Genomic DNA, 17,295 nt, shown 5'->3' with positions numbered 1-17,295 from the left:
GTGTGTTTGTTTTATCTTTCAAGAAGGTATCCAATGTAAATAAAGACTCACACAAGTCGATTGAATTTTCTCACCAGTTTTCTCTTCCATCTCTGAAGTTCAAGAATCATACAATAATCAGATCTGGGCAGCTTTTCCATCCTCGCGAATGCTCTCACCCGAGACGGGCGAGGGCAGAAAAGGGGCACAGTTTAACATGCAGCCCTCACATTTATACTCTCTTGAAAATCGAAACATAATGTGGGCTGGTCCCCTCCCTGGCTGATCTTCTCCAGCTGGTCCTGTGCTCAGATCAGGGCACGCTGACTCGGAGACTTTTAACTGATTATGAGATGTGTAATTCCCATTTTGGCTTTTGGTTAACCTGTTGGCTAATATAAAGCCATTTATATAGATTTAGATCCTTCACTAACTTCCAACTGACAAACAACTACTAGCTTTTAAAACTAGGTAGATTTTACAACAAGCAAAGTATTTCAGAAATTCTGAAAGCTAAATATTGCTAGCTAGTTACGAGCAAACCTAGCAAAATAAAAAATGCTGTCAAACTAGTACGAGCAAACCTAGCAAAAAAATGCTATCAAACTAGACTGCATGAGCTAACACTTGTGACGGACACTTTTGGGGCATAGTTATGCTATTTCAGTTGTTTTTAAATTATGTGTATTGATACGAGCCTGAGGGGTTAGGGTTAGGGTTTGTATACATGGAATCAAACAAAATTAAACTATAGTTGCATCATGTTAACAGGGAGGCCTGCGAGCCAGCACATGGTGGCGAGTACAAGGACAAAGTATGGCCGGCATGCGCTTTGTGAACAGCTGTGCCACGCTTCAAAGTGCTGTTGCATAGTGCAATGTGCAGGCGAGTCACGAAAGTCCACAAAGTGACTACACAAACAGTGCTTGGCGACGTAAACTATCATTACAGCCCCATTGTAACATTTGAACCAACACGGCTAGAAATGACAACAATAAACATGTTCAAGAGGGCCAACATGGCGTCAGGTTGAAGAAGAAAGGGTAAAAGAAATGTGACAGTTGAGTCAGGTAGTACTGTTGTTGAACACCTGTTGATTTTGTACGTCACAGGCTGACTGTCACTAATAACATAAGACAGCGGGTCTCACTACTAAAACTAACCCAGAAAGCTAACTTCAGCAGACCTCTGCATAGTTGCAGTTCTTATTTGCAGTCATTATTCATGATCCCTACGCATTTGTGTGTGTGTTTTTTCTTTCCCGGATCCCCTGCTTATTCACATTTTTTCGGGGTAAGAAAATTGCAAAAAAAACTTTTTTTCATGACAAGTATAAGGAGAGTCAAATACTCCTGCATTTTTACTATGAGCGGTCGGGCCCTGTCTTTTTGGCCGGCGAATTGCGGGTGTCCATTGTAGTTTTCAATATGAGGGTTAGGGTATATTGCCACTAATACCCCACAAAGCTAACGACTGGCTTTCACTATGAGCCCATTAACCAAGAAAACGAACTACTGTGATTTCCTGAGCACTAAGTACTCCACAACATAATTTACGCAGTTTTATGAACCAACTACTACATAGAGCTAATTACTTGTTTTTATGATGAACACAATTCAATGCTAAGCTAATACTAGCCCAGAAAGGTAACTACTAGTGTTTACGCTAAGCTAACCACCCCAGAAAGCCAACTACTCAATTTTACTATGAGCCAAAACTCCCAGAAAAATAGTTGCTCCTAGTTAACTGCCCCAAAATGCTTAATATTTCATTTTAAAAGAGAATAAGCATGCAGTCGTGCCACAACATGGAACATTACCACAATTACTACTACCACAAGGGAATAATTACTAGCTGGCTACGGTCAAAACCAGCTATAAGTTGCTTGCAAACTAACTTGGCGAGCTTTTATTTTGGAGCATAGTTATACAATTTTAAGTTAGTTGCGATCACAAAGCATTACTCCAGCATTGTGTGACTTGACATGTCAAGCTGTCCAGTTCGGATGAATCCAAAAATGACCGTAAAACCATTTTTACAATTGCATCATTACATAGCAAACAGTATCCACAATTACGGGCGACTGCTTCCTGTTAGCATCGCCAGGACTCACGGGGCGTCTCCTCAGCGTCAGCATTGTGATTCATATCCCGTCGTGGCGGAATGCACCGATGACTCTGTGGCCTCTTTGCGGTCTCCCGAGGTGGCCGGTGACGCGTTCCTCTCCTTGGAGCTTAATGAGTTATAGCTGCTGTTTACTTCAACAAAATCCAAATCAGCAACTTTCCTTGCATCATAAAAACCCTTTACTGGGTTCACGGACTATTGTTTTTTCAGTCGACGTCTCACCTGACACCTCAGAAAGGGAGAGCAGCCGACGTTGCTACAAACGCGGCAATCACAACAGGGGCTCGGTCCTCTGCTGTTGAAAGCTCAAGTGCAATGTTGTATTAGGTCATACCGTCACTCGGCTGAGCGCCGCTTTTAATGTCTAGAAAGTTGAGTCAAGAGGCGTTGGCTGCATCCAAGAACAAAGACAATTGTTTATGAAAAAGCGTTTGTGACAAACCTCCTTTTTTTGGCAACCTTGCTCATTTTTGGTTGGCAGTATTATTTTGCTTGGTTGGTCCTTCCTTTTTCCGTTCTATGACAATTGGCTCGACAGAACTCTCAACCTTTACAGAGCAGCTTTTTGTCAACAAACAACTTTGATTTGCATTTTCAGTGACTTTGTGTCATACATTTGAGTCAGTTTGTTTAGGATGTTTGATCAGAAAAAAAACAATGTGTAAAGATTTAGACTGCTATTTTACCTTTTGGACTAGCTACCGACTGTAAGCTGCCCTGAATGCCACCATTGGTATGAAAATTTTCTGTATTATCTGTCAGTCAGTACTGATTATCACTACATATTACCATTACCATTGGCACATTATCATAACAATGAATCCAAAGTTACTCCAAAATTGCTACCCAATTTATGGAGCAGTCCATATCCTGCCCAGACCCCAAAAGTGTAAACAAGCCCTATATTCAAACTATGCCATGGCGACGCAAAACGAACTGTACCGCTTATAAGTTTCCAGTTTTCTGGTATTCAACTTAAGTGAGCATGACAGAAGAGGTCATGAAAATGACATTGTGAGTCAGGTCGGCCTTCTGCTGTTTTACAAATGTCCCAACAAAGGGAAAACGTCAGGCAAATAAGAAGCCTCCGTCTTTCTGCCTGGTCGCCTGTGGCCAATCTGATATCCTCTCTACTTGTTTCCTCGCTCATCATTCCTGACAGACTTACAGTTGTCTCCCCTTTGTCTCACTTACTTGCCATTTGTCATCTCGCCCTCCTTCATCCTCTCTTTTAAGCTATTCCCTCATAGATCTGTCATTCTCTTGTCTTTCTCTTCCTGTCGCTAATAAATAAAGTTGAGGAGGGGGAAGTGTGACGTTAGACAAGTGGATTTTTTTCTTTTACTTTGTGCCCCGGCAGCAATCACCCCAGGGCCCCCACCCCCACCCCCCACCCCCGCCCCCCGAACCCCCTCCCCTCAGCTTTTGGCTGCACTCCAGCACATTGTCAGAGTTATCATGGCAATACTGAGCAGTATCCCAAAGACATCCTTGAGATTGACATTCCTGTCCGGCATGACTCTCCTATTTTCATGCTACTTTTACTCAAATGTCTGCACACTGCATTGATATCAGTAAGGTGAGTGACCAAAACTCCATCACCTTCTAATGCAGGAATTCAATGCATTCGAACAATTATTACTGCAAAAGAACACAGAAATAACTCGTTTCCATTGTTTTGCTTCCAAGAACGTACTCGTTAGAAAGACAACTACCTGATACAGCTAACTTCTAGATTACTAATGGCTCACAACTACTAGCTTTTGCTATGAGCTAATTACTCCAGTAAGCTAACTAATAGATTTTACTACTAGCTCACTATTCCAGAAAAGACGGTAGACGGAAGCGCTAATGGAAGCACGTTTCAAATAATAGAAGGACGAAACGATAGGTGATTTGGTCCGGCTTGACAAATAGACGGATGGCTGATTTTACTATAGGCTAACCACCCCGGGAATTTAACCGCTGTCTCTGACGACAAGCCAAGTGTCCCATAAAGCTAGCTGATTAGATTGTGTTACTCACTGTCCACCCCGAAGTTCTCCTAGCTCACTCACACTAGTTAACAATAAACAAACTAGCCAAGCCCAACATGCGACCTTAATGAGACAAGCAGTATAGAAGATGGATAGATGCAGTACAGAGATTTTCCATTTTCCAGAGATGTCATTTGTTACAGCTTCAGGTTATGGATTACATGCCAAGTGCTTCCCAAATGGCCATTCATGGAATGACTCACATCTGGGCAATAATGTCCCAGTATCATGAAAGTTAAAATAAGATAAAAGAGTGTTGCGTTCCCACAGACACAATGACATACATTAATGGCCACATTATGCCGCCGCCCCTGTGTGACCTATATCTTTGCTACTGTAACAATGAAAATTTCCCCACTGTGGGATCAATAAAGGCATTCTTATTCTTATTCTGTGCGCCATATTCTTTTTATTTCACCGATCACCACAATGTTTTTGTTTAATATTTTTTCTTCGTTTGACGCCGTGTCTGCTCATGCGGCCCCTGCGTGTGACGTGAAAATTACGCTCTCCACACCGATTGGCTGGGACGGGCCGGGACAAGGTGGGTCGATTAAATATGCAGGACAGAAACTCGGGGACGATGCCCAACTCTGCTTTCTGCTGAAAAAGGGTTGCATTGCAAATGAGTCGCGTTACTTATACATATCAAATTGTATTGTAAGCATAATTCACGTTTTCATACAAAGTCGCCACCTTTTGGTCTGGCATGTACATTACAGCGTAGCTTCTCCAAAATCATGGACAATGTTGAACATTTTCCACGCAATGGAAACACTGTGTTTTTATGAGATTGTCACTGTGTAAACGTACCTTCAAAGGAACGAGAGTCGGTGTAAACGGTCTGGTAAATCTGTCATGCCCCGGAGGAGAAGGTGGCAAAATGTTTCTCACCTCAGCCCAAAAGTAGCTCCCTCATGTACACCAAATATATATATGACCTCATCAGCTGTCCTATTGACAAGCACAAGCAGCCTTTTTTGTGTTTTTGTACGGCTTGACTCACACCAGGATCATCACGATCACACGGTACTATGATCAGATTTAAAACACGCAATTCACAGAGGCCCATTTTGTCAAATTACTTGATAGCATCAGCATATCTTTTTATAAAAAACATATATTTATTATTTTGCTGAAAGCCGGATGGTGTACATGGTAGTTCATCGATGCTGTAGATGTAGTAGCTCAATAGACCGTGAGCAGGTCCCTTTTGATAGATGGAAAGAAAGATCGATGGATAGATAGATAGATAGCTGGATAAAGTACATGTTCACATGTTCATAGATTTCAAACATCTCTTTGATCTTTGTTACAATTTAAAACTTCTGGCACACACTAGCTATTCAACCCAGGGGAGGGAGAAAAAAGACTCACAAAAATGTCGCAGCTTCGTAAAACAGGAGCAAGTGGGTTAATGTGTTTCTTTGTAATTCGGGTGAAGTGACCCTTTCACCTTGTAAACAGCCTGAGACCTTTTTCTGCCCGAAGCCCCCAAAGTGACAGCGTTTCCTCCTCGGTGATTAAGAGCGAGTGGCAAGGCGGGCCAAGGAAAGACAAGCGGTGTGTTTTTTAGTGGGCGAGAGGTTCACAGGTCGCCGAACACAAGCGGCGTGACCGTGCGAGCTCCGCAGACTGAAGGTCTTGTTTTGATTCAGCGTGGAGCACCTGTTAAGGAAGGATCGTTGGACATTTGATACTACTCAAACAAAACCGTGTGTGGAATAGCTTCCAATTCTCATCGAAAAATACCCCTTTTCTTTTCTCTGATGTGTTTACCACCGGAGTGTTTTCGAGAAGCGTGGGCTATTCGGTTTGTCCAAAGTACAGAACTATCGGCGTAAAGCTGTCAACAAGTGGACACGGTAGGTGCCTGTCTCCACAGCAACCTTATAGGAATGTCTAACATGGCCTCCCCCGTGGCCACCTAAACACGTCTGTCCTCTGTATCAACTGTGCTGGGCTGTTTAATATGCAAGCTCCACCGAATGTACTCTGTAGCCCAAAGAAAGTCCATGGAGAGATCAAGCAGATAGTTGTGGTGTTGATGGCGTACTCAAGACGGATCTTTTTTGACAAGAGGGAATCGGCCGGCCTGATTGGCTGTGACACTGATGTGTCTCTGATGTGCGACGGAGATCTTGAAGCAATGAACTCCCAACACTTGACAAGCTGTATTTCCAAATACAACACTTGTGGGAGGGGAGCATAGTTTGGAAAACACGTCACCGTGCCTTCTGAGGCTTTGTGATCAACCGTTGGTGGATTTAACAAACTGGGAAGGATGACATCAGGTAGAAGCTGTTTGGAGAAAGGCAGTGATTTGGTCGATTGCAGCTACTAACACACCTATCCGATCAACGAGTAGCCAGTCACAAGATGGGCTGAATACATTCTTTCCATCCATAAAGGTCTTTTAGTTTCCCTTCCAGGTAGGCAGTGATCCACAGACGCTGTCAGCTATGTAGGCTTATTCAGTCAGATCAGCATTCGGCGTGCACAGGGATTTGGAGGTTAGAAAAACCTAGGGGTGTTGAGGGGATTGAAAGCGGGAGAACCACTCAAACGTTACCCTGGGTGGGCACAAGATAATCCTGTCAGATTTCCGTGACGATTACCCACCGAAAGATAGGAAATTCAGGAGGGCTGCCTTTTACACCATGCGCAGCGCAATCAAAGCAACAATCACACAACGCTGGAAGTCCAATAACACCCCAATGGCATGTGATAGCATCACGGGCGGCTCCATTGAAACGTTAGCATCCGAAGCGTCTCGGACATAAGCCGTTGCATCAACATGGACATCGGCCAGAAGCCACCACTGCAGCTATGCCGGTTCTGTTGCACTTTGTTCTGCTACCACTTTCACTCTCCCCTATTTATTTTCCTGCTTGATACTCTCACTTTAAAGTGGAGTGACACACAAGCTGGATTTTCCAGCACAGGTTTCCTGTGTTTGGAAGGGGGGGAGGCCGGGATATAAAAACAGAGCAGAGGGTGAGAAGGTCACACGGAAAGAGGGGAAAGAGGCTGGAAAGTGTGGAGGTTAATTGAGAGCTAACGCCGCGGATAGACCTTTGTAGTCAGGACTTTATAGATTGAGTTGCCAACAAGAGCAGGGAAAGAGGTGGAGGTGTTCAAGTTGGGAATTGAAATGGAAATCTCAAGGGACGTGACATGCAAGCAGGTTCAGACAGAAAGTAAACCGAGTAACGCTCGCCGTAACGTGACCCCCAAATCGCAAGACAACTCGGCCGTTAACTCACACTCTATCAGCTATCGCGCAGACTACACAAACACGATACGACCCGGTTTATCTGCTCAAGTTCACCACAACACCGTGGCGTGTGGTTAGCGACATTATCGGCTCGAGATGAATGATATGACACCTCGGCGGGTGAGATCAAAGCCACCTGACAAAGTGTACAAAGTGTCAAGGCATTGCCGGCAGCCTCTCTGTTTGTAATTCTAGAGATGACAATTCTGAAGTCAGTCAAGGGACAAGCAAGAAAAATGCACGTCATTGGACTAATTATTGGACCTCCTGGTAATCGTTTGGACCGTTTCCAGAGTCTAACTAAGTTATTTCAGGATGAAAGCTGTCGGAATGCAGCCATAATCTCTATCTGGAACCAATACTTCTCACAACCCAAATGACTGCCTTCTGTTGGTCAGGAATGATCTATTTCGTCCATATTACCATATCAAATTTGAACTACAGTGGAACATCTGCCTCACACTCTAAGACTCTGAGTTTGAATATCAGCCGTTCTACATTGAATTTTTTATTTATTTTTATTTTTGATTTTTTTCTTAACTAAACATAAGGATTTTTCGGCGGCACAGTGGTCGACTGGTTAGCACGTCCGCCTCACAGTTCAGAGGTCTTGGGTGCCTGTTCTCCCCGTGCCTGCGTGGGTTTCCTCCGGGTACTCCGGTTTCCTCCCACATTCCAAAAACATGCACGGTAAGTTGATTGGACTCTCTAAATTGCCCCTAGGTGTGATTGTGAGTACGGATGTTTGTCTCTGTGTGCCCTGCGATTGGCTGGCAACCAATTCTGGGTGTCCCCCGCCTACTGCCCGAAGACAGCTGGGATAGGCTCCAGCACACCCCGCGACCCTTGTGAGGACAAGCGGTATAAGTAATGGGTGGATGGATAAGGATTTTCCATAGGACAGCGGCAATATGTGATTTTATGCACAAATTTGGGTTACGTGGCCACGGAACTGTGTCATAAACCAAGGACCCGCTGTGCTGTCCAGGTTAGGCAACTAAAACAAAAAAATCTGATGCGAAACGTAACTGTGAAGACTCTACTGCAATTTTGATCCAATTTGTGATCATAATTTTCGTTTGGATGTTATGTCAAAATCCAGGCCACAACCATTTCTGAGTGTAAGAGAGAGAGGTCGTTCCTTATCTGATTTAAATGCCTCTTAGTTGCAAAAGAGACAAAAGCACCTGGTGCTGATTGGTCTCAATCCATTGGTTTTTAGCAATAATTTCCTAGATTACATCTGCAGATTGCGGCAGAATATTACGGTATCAAATGAACATAGCAGTTAACAGAAAATATTTTTGTGTTTCCTTCAGGAGACAGATGTCGGATGCACGGGGGGCATCATGGGAAAGTGACGCTTTCGTGCCCTTTATTTATGTCTCACAAAGAGGCCTAATAACTGCCTGGCCTAGGAGCACTTCCATTCGTCTTCAAATGTCAAAACACAGACGGGGTATAACGTTACCGCCTTCGACATCCACAAGCAGGACAACTGTGGACGCGCCCCCGCTTCCTTCCACACCGGCGTCCTTTATCATTTTAACAGTCACAATACATGATCCCCCCGTTCCATGTTGTCTGGCTGTTTCCCATTTATTTGCATGTGTTGTGCTTGCTGAGGTAAATCTGTTTACGCCCTGAAAAACAGCCATGACACCGCAGTCAAGTTTTCAACCGCATTTTTTCCACCTTTCGTGGAGTATCTTAGTTAACCTGACACACCAGATGTTTTTTCCCTTGAATTAATCTGGGAACCAGTTGAGAGAAACAGTTTGGAAAAGGATAACTACTTCTGTCTGTCACATTCATTCGAGGCCAGTCAGTCTAAACAGCAGAGAAATCCCAAATTTCCTCAAATGGTGGCCACTGATAAAAGAGCGGCTCCCTCAAATAGACGCCTCCCTTTTCCCATCAGGAAAAAATACCGGTAATAACAGTATTTACCTCCCTTCATAGACTGGACTGTTGACTCACTGAGACGAGTTTACTGTTCAGGCCATTTGAGCTCGATTGCTAACCAAAACAACAGCACCTAGCGAGGCACGTAGACAGTCACTCAGATGTTTTAAAGTATTAAGACTTACCACAAGATCCCTGCTGCAAAGTATTAAAAATAATCTTCCCTTATGTGGAGACAGCTTGCTTATTTAAATACGATTATCCTTCCTTCTTTTAAACTTGCATGTCCACAATGCTGAGTGCATGCTAATGCTTCAGGGAGCCACACAACTTATTTGTTCAACCGAGTCTTTCGTGACAATTGTAGTCCCGGTACACTCTGAGATTTCTGCACAACATTGTGTACGCACAAAACATGGTGGCCTTCTGTTGCATAAGTCCATGTTTATGTTCTGGGCCGCGACACCATTTCTTTTGTCTGCCCAGTCTGCCAGGTCTTGAACAATGAGCTTTCTGGTAGACTAACACGTGCTTGCTCCACAACGGAGTGTACATCCATGTTCATGTTCAGGGGAGCGACTTGACTCATTCCTGTTTGCATCGTCTTTGCAACGATTAGTGTTCTCCTAGACTCCGACACGCGCTCGCTGCGCAATGTCGTGTGCGGCCACTATAATCAGCTCGTAGGTTTTGTTTGTTTCCAGGCTTGTAGAGTCTTCTTGCACTTTGAACATTGAGAGTGGCTCCCTCCGAGCATGCTGAGTGGCCCCATCATTTTTCAGAGTGGATTTGCAAGACGACATACCTGTCCAGCCTCCTTGCAAGATCGAATGCTTTTTTTCCCACCACTTTGACGGGAAGGAAAGCAACAAGAGTTGTTGGATACGGACAAGTAACCCGCTGACCTTCCCTGTGAGACACAGGCGGAAAGCAGACATGCTGAGGAATGTCATAACTTTGGATGAAACCTGCTCCAAGATCGTCATTCTTAAGTGCACAGATACAGACAGATGAGCCTCTGCATATGCCGGCTTCAAGAGGGCATTGTGATGAAAAAGGCCTTCAAAAGTGGCCCAGCTGTGGAGTTGAATTGTGTCTGAATGGCTGATTGATTTCAGATGGAAGGAAGGCTTGCGCAGACATTGTTGCTTGAGCCTTGTGCCGAGAGACATAAACATTTCCCGTGGCTTAGCTCAGAGAAGAAAGGTGTCGTCCCCCTTTGTGCACTCAGATCATTTGAGGAAAGGCATAAAGAGGCGAAGACCCTTCTCAATAAGTTGAAACAAAACACGCATGATGGTCCCACTCGCATTACATTAAACACGTGCCTTTTGGAAACAGATGCGCTCCAAAACACACAAGCTCACACCAGCAAAGTTTTTGCGGTATGGTTTGGCCGTGCCTCGGCCGCACATTCCCCTTCTGGCTGCAATTCGCCGTGAGAGAGGATGTGCCGCAGACGAAGACGGGCCTCCGAACCTTTTCGCTTCCATCTCAATTCAGGCGGAGAATGAAAACAAAATCACATCTGCATTAGAGACACTCAGGCCAGACCCAGAAGAATCCAAGCATTCACTCGCAATTGAGAGTTCAAACGTGCGATAAGCGGCCTGCGTATTACGTACTGCCATGTTACCTTCAAGGTAGTCAGAGTACTGCCTCATTCACACCGTGATGATGCCATATGAAGAAACCCCATCCTTTACTCCTCTGGACTGGGTCTTCTGGTTTTCCCTTCATAGCTAGCTAGTGTCGAATCTGCATTTGTGTTTGCGGTCCCTAACCCGTGGATCTGAAGTCAGAGGTCTCTTCCGACCAGTATTGAAACTATTTTTTTTCACCTGCAAGGACCACCATAGCACCATTCTTGCTTGTGTTTGGTAATTCTAAAGCAAATAATCAATCAGTCCCTATGCACTGTTCCACTGCTGTCCTGCTATGAGACCACGATGGCACACATACGTTGCCATTTCAGCAGGATTAGTTTTGGGATTGGGGCAAGGGTAAAGGTTAGGATTAGCTGGGTTTGCTTTTGGGTTAAAGTGATGATTTCAATTAGAGTTGGGGGAGGCATTGTAGGAAGGAGTTTCGGAGTAATTTTTTTTTTTGGGTCAGAGGTAGGGGTAGTATTGCGGTTGTCGGGTTGGGAGTTAGGGTTAGGCTTCGCAGTTACATGTGAGGAAACAAAGGTTAGTATTTTACACAGAGATTGGAATGCACAGAACTACAGGCAAATGTTTGCCTGTGCGGTATTCATTCAACCCCAGGCGGCTAGCCTTCAATTCGAGATGACTACTGCACCGCCTGAGCCAAGCCGCCCTGCAGTGCGTGTGACGGAGCGTCAGCGAGCTGTGACCAACACAGAAAGACACGAGGAAGAAGAGGGTATGCGATAGCTCTGATAGCATCGGATCCAGGCAGAAAAACACTCGACAAGCACAGAACAAATCAAGGTAGACGACCAAATGTTTACCCTAACCCTGATTTTTAATTTCTTTCGTGAAATGAAATAATGAATGCAAATTCAAACATCGAAAGCAAACATGTTAGTGGAACGTCTCTCAGGTCTGTTGACAGTCATCATGTCACACGGCGCTTGGCGGCGTTGACTCTCTCTGCTCGGAATTGTTTACAGCTGTCCGGATAACATCATGAAAAACACAAGGGTGTACTCACGCCACTACCTTGAAGCACCTCTTACCCTCCCCCTCGCGCTTTCTGTCAGGCTGTAAATAAAAGGCGAGCTTCTTTCATAACAGCTATCGCGCAGAAACCCACCGAGCATTTCGATTCGGATCTTCTGTGACTGGTGTCTTGCATGTGAGCCCATTCGGACGAGAAGGAGCACCGAGTGAAGATGCATGTACACGGCTACATTAGCTTCTTGTGCTAGCTGGCTGCCGTTCGCTTGTGTTCAAAAGGTGGAGTGCCATTCCACACTGATGGTATTTTCTACGGAAAGTTGATTTTAGAATTCCTCTACTGTACTCCTTAATCTTGAAGCCTGGTTCCTCCGTCAAGACGGTTTCACTCAAGCTCTTCGTCTCTTTCATCCCGTCGGCACTCGCTTTCCGCCCAGATATGACATCGCCCCGTCAGCTCTGCATCATCACCATGTCTGCATGTGGAGAGGACCACCACCCCACCACCCCCACATCACATTTATTACCTGAATTATTTTCATGTGCAAGGGTCGAACGCACTTCTGAGATGAAAGCGACGGAGCTGGGTGTGTGTGATAAGTAAGTATGGGTGCGTGCGTGTGTGTGTGTGTTTTTCATCTGACTTTTGGATAAGACCCAGGCCCATCCTATGTCCTCTTTTTCTTTCTGCCGCTGCCAAAATGAAAGGGCTTGTTTTGATCTACTAAAAACTACAGTATGCAGCAGAATTCCAGAAACTTTGTGGAGGGGAGGCACATATGCTGCAGAAGAATTCATTCTGGTGCAAAAGTGGCAGAGTCACGTTACGTGGTTTGGCTGATTGCATGAACCGGGAAATTGCCTGCTAGCTCGCAAACAGACAGAAGTATGGCACTCATTGATTTTTTTTTCCACTTTTGTTTGACGACATTTTTTCCCCATGTCAAGTCTAGTTTATGGCTATAAATGATAAAATAATATCAAAAGGGATTCACGGGCCTACACTTGACAAAGATCGGCGACATCCCCTGATCTAAACCCTCCAGCCAGGCAAGAAAAAACTCGGATGGAGGAATCCCCCTTCCAGGATAGTCAGGCTTCTGTCCCTTTCATCCATTACAGAACATCCCCACGCCAGAGTCAAAAATTGTACGGTCCCGTCAACTTACATCAGTGCCGGAGGCCAGGAAGTCGCCTGCTCGCCAAAAGACAGATGCAGAACCTGAATTCTTTTCATGCAAAAGGCTCGAACGCAGTTCCTCTTGTGAACTGGCCAAGTACGGTCTTCCCAAGAACGTACGCGAGAACATTCTTCAGAACAAGATCCGGGCGGTCGGTACGTTCTTGGACTTGGCTCCCGGCGCTTCGATTCCTTTCACACTTGGCATACCCACATCACAGCTCTCAACTTTTGCTTCAGCGCTATGAGGGATCCTTTGCCAGCCTTTATCGCATCACCCTATCAGTCCCTCTATTTGTCCTCCCCGTTTCCCCCCTTCATACCTGAATGCACTGTAATGATTATGTGTGGGTGCGTCTGAGCCCCGGGCCCGGCGGCCCAGAGGCAGTCAAGGCCTGTTATTCTTTCCTCCTTGCTGTCTGGCATGTGTGGAGAATCGGAGAGAGCTTTGGAGGCTGGGCCGCCTGTAATTTCAGCCTCCCGTTCCATCCGAGCCGGCTGGTGGGAGCGGCGGGGAAGGTGAGGGTACGATAAATGCTGGAATGGATGGTTCGCACACACACAACACCGCATGACCCCCCCCACACACACACACACACACACACACACAAATTTTGTTCTGCATTACACAGCGACCGACCACACCAAAGGCCAAATTTTAAACCCACACCATAAGCCCTCACAGTGTGGTTTGTATGAATAGTGATGAAATGGGTGCTGAACGGCTGCGGCTGCAGGTGTATTTATGACCCCCCCCCGTGTGTGTGTGTGTGCTTCTCATGAATGTGGTACCGCAGTGCATGAATTATGATGGCAATCACATGCAGGTATTATTGAATATTTCTGGCTCATTTCATGTCACTGTGCAGGTTTCGGGAAGTAATCGGAGTCAAGTGGATCTGGGATACGGTTTCGCCATCCAAAGATGACGTTTTCACCATCTTTTGAGGGCACCTTCACTGCACTTTACGCAGTGGCTACAGAAAGAAACACTGCCACTTCAAAATAGCAGTTGTTTTTCAAACCATTGACTGAAAATGACATCACAGCGCCAAAGGGCTCAGCATGCCAACATCACATGACCAAAGCTAGAAAACAAAGCTGGAGCCCTTCGACACTGTGATGTCATTTTCAGTCACAAAAATGGCCGCCCCCCTAAAATAGTAAAAAACAGGAGGATTTTGATGCCTAATTCCTTCTCCACAAACTCAATATTACTCGTGTTTAGACTAGTGGGGAAGCATAGAACATATCGTATCGACATTTTTTGACTTAAAAAAACAAACTTTTATCGCCCTCTCTTCCTTCAAGTACCACTGTTGCATTTCCTCTCGGATTTAGGTCTGGGCTTCCAAAAATGTCCATCTTCTCCTTCGTCAACAGTTTGGCCCTTTCGCTTGGGTGTGTTCTCTTTCTATACTGTACGCAGCATCGTATGGCCATTGAATTTGTAGTACAACGCATGGATTCCATTCGCGCAACTCACCCCGTCCAGCCATTTTGCCTCAGGAGGTGTCAAAAAGCTGACTATCAAAGCAAAGTGGACGTAAAAACGCTCGGCGATGCCATCTGCGCTGGCAGCCGGCCCGCAAACGTGGACGCACAAAGCCAACATGTGGCCGCTGGAGTTGAAACCATTAGCGCGGGTGTGAACGTGGAGAGACATCTCGGATTCTGTCAGATCAAACAAGGAGGGCAGCTCCGAAAGAGGCCCGGCCAGGCACAGGTGTGCGCGTGTGTAGAGCTCAGGGGCTGAGTTTAGCCTTTGGATGGCTGCCAGCCTCAGCCATCCCCACTGAGCCCGCATGTGCATATACAGTAACGCATGCAGACTCATGCATGCCGCTGGATTACAGCAGGGATTAGGACAGTTGGACTGAGATTACATGTCGATTTGGGGATTAAGATCTCTTTTTTCTTATAGTATGGATCGAATGCACCATATGCATACCGTATGCAGGTGAATTTCAATACATTTGAATATCGTTGAACAGTTGCGTTAGATTCAGTGAAAAAACATGACAAAATATTTTTCGGTGATCCAATCCCGATGTGAAACGGACAGTGCAAATGGTTCCGATTCATTTTCATGTCATTTTCCAATGTCTTCAAATTGTAAATCATGAATATTTTCACTCTACGGGCAGTGAGTATTGTTATGTTGTCGGTCTTCATGTTTTGGTGAAGGCTTGGCGTTGAAATATCCATTGCTAAAAGCGTTGTAGCGACCACATCGACGGATTGTAATCATTAGCCTGCCAATGGTGTTTTTGATGCGCACTTGGGCCTACAGCTATATTTGAATGTCGGTCACGATGGTGATACTTGGAGGGATGTTTTAGGGGGAGGTGTGCTAAAGTTTGAGAACCACTGGTCTCGTGTGGACTAACAGCGTACCTTTGGGAATTGCTGTAATGTACGCACAGCACACCGAGCGACAACAAGGCTCAAGATGTTTGACTTCCACTCGAAATTGAAAGCAGTTGCGAAATGTCTCCTCGCCACTTTGAAGCCGGCGCGAGAGGCAACTCCGTCTGCTCAGCCTGGAATGTGCTCTTGGCACGTTGCCTCCAAACATCAAATACGCTCGCTTTTGGGGGGAAATGATTAGCCTCTGCGTTTTTTGTCATCAACGTGACAAAAAAGCCCCGGCGGGCTCCCCGTAACACATCGCTGATCTCTGCTCTGTTTACTTTTCCACCGTGTAAAAAAAAGGTACATGTGTACACAGCGAGGGGTATTGTATGGCAAAGCCGGGTTTTCCCCCCATTTTTTTCACAAGTGCTGCAGTGGAATATTAAAAAAAGAAAAAGAGCAGCTGAAAGGTGCATTGTGAAGGATATTCTTTTGGGAGTTCTGCTCTAATAACGTTCCTTGCTTGTGTGGTTTATTTTCTAACGAGCAAATCAAGGGGTATTAATCACAGGGCCGTGTAACCCTGTTGCACTGGAAAAAAACCTTACTTGTGGTCACAAAATGTTTTTGTTGTTGTTGTTTTTTTGCGAAATCCAACGCTCATGTTTTGAAAGCCCTCGTGGTCTGATGTGCGCCGCAGCGCAGCGACGCGTGAAAAACACCAGCCAGCGGTCTACATTTAGAGAGCTGTGAGATAGCAACAGGTAGACTCACACAGGTCGATGTGTTCCCCAAAGGCCCGAGGACTGGAGTTACCTAATCGCCATGAATGGACCTTTGTGAGGCTTCGCTTCAGGATTTTGGAGAGATTTCTTTCGGAAGCCTTTACCCATGCCGTCATCGAATAGTTGGAAGGTACAGTGGAACTGTTTCAATTACCCCCCAAAAAATCACACCATAATCCAGCGATTCTCATGAGACGTCACCCTCAGCTTTCAGAAAGCTGATGTGGTTCTTATACGTGTTTTACTACGGCTGTTCAAATTATATGTACACATATATATATATATATATGTACATATATATATATATATGTATATATATATATATATATATATATATATGTACATATAATTTAAAAGACCCCATAGACGTTGCGAACCACTAGCGTACCACGCAGAATGCACGTCCTCCGATATCTAAAGTGACGAGTGGCGACGGAACAAAGAAGCCGTATAATAAGTGATTTCCCTTTTGCGCGGCCGCGCTCCAAAACATGACGCCGCATCGGCCTCTGGCCTTTTTGTTTGTCGTCCAGCCGTGACGTTTCCGCCCGGCCCGAGCCAGACGTGTCAGCCGCGGCCGCAGGCTCCACGGCCGGACAAGAGGCCTGCAATTATAACTCACTTCAAAGACGGCCGTCAGTCAAAGACGGCATTCATGCATTTATTTTGGCAACCCCCCTTGCCTGGTCACCTTTGCGCCCCCCTTTTTCCTCTTCTTCCTCCTTTCCCACCAGCTTGCTTAGATGAGCCATTAAGGAGAGAAACAAGTGCAAAGCGCGTTTAGCTTGGCTCCGCTCACTATTGACACAGCGCTCACTGAAATATCTGCCCTGCGTAATTTTCCTCTCACCTAAATATGGATGCGGTGCGTGTCAGTGAAAGATGAGGGGAGGGAACAGAAAGGCTTTTGAGACCCCCGGGCGGCTTGGGACGCAGGATCATCAACATCGTCATCATCATCATCATCATCATCATCATCATCATCAACATCATCTTCTTCGAGGCACCG

General features: G+C 45.5%; 1 protein-coding gene across 1 annotated transcript in view; it reads right to left on the bottom strand.

The window, feature by feature from the left end:
- The window catches only part of ccp110 (centriolar coiled-coil protein 110), a 44,796-nt gene that overhangs the window by 3,238 nt on the left and 24,263 nt on the right, over nucleotides 1-17,295 (bottom strand). The gene's annotated exons all lie outside the window — the stretch shown is intronic.

Source organism: Filicampus tigris, chromosome 16 (genome assembly GCF_054856515.1).
Source record: "Filicampus tigris isolate MCC_2025a chromosome 16, RoL_Ftig_1.0, whole genome shotgun sequence".
NCBI lineage: Eukaryota > Metazoa > Chordata > Actinopteri > Syngnathiformes > Syngnathidae > Filicampus > Filicampus tigris.
The sequence above is the reverse complement of the archived record's forward strand: the minus strand, read 5'-3'. Positions and strand labels throughout refer to the sequence as shown.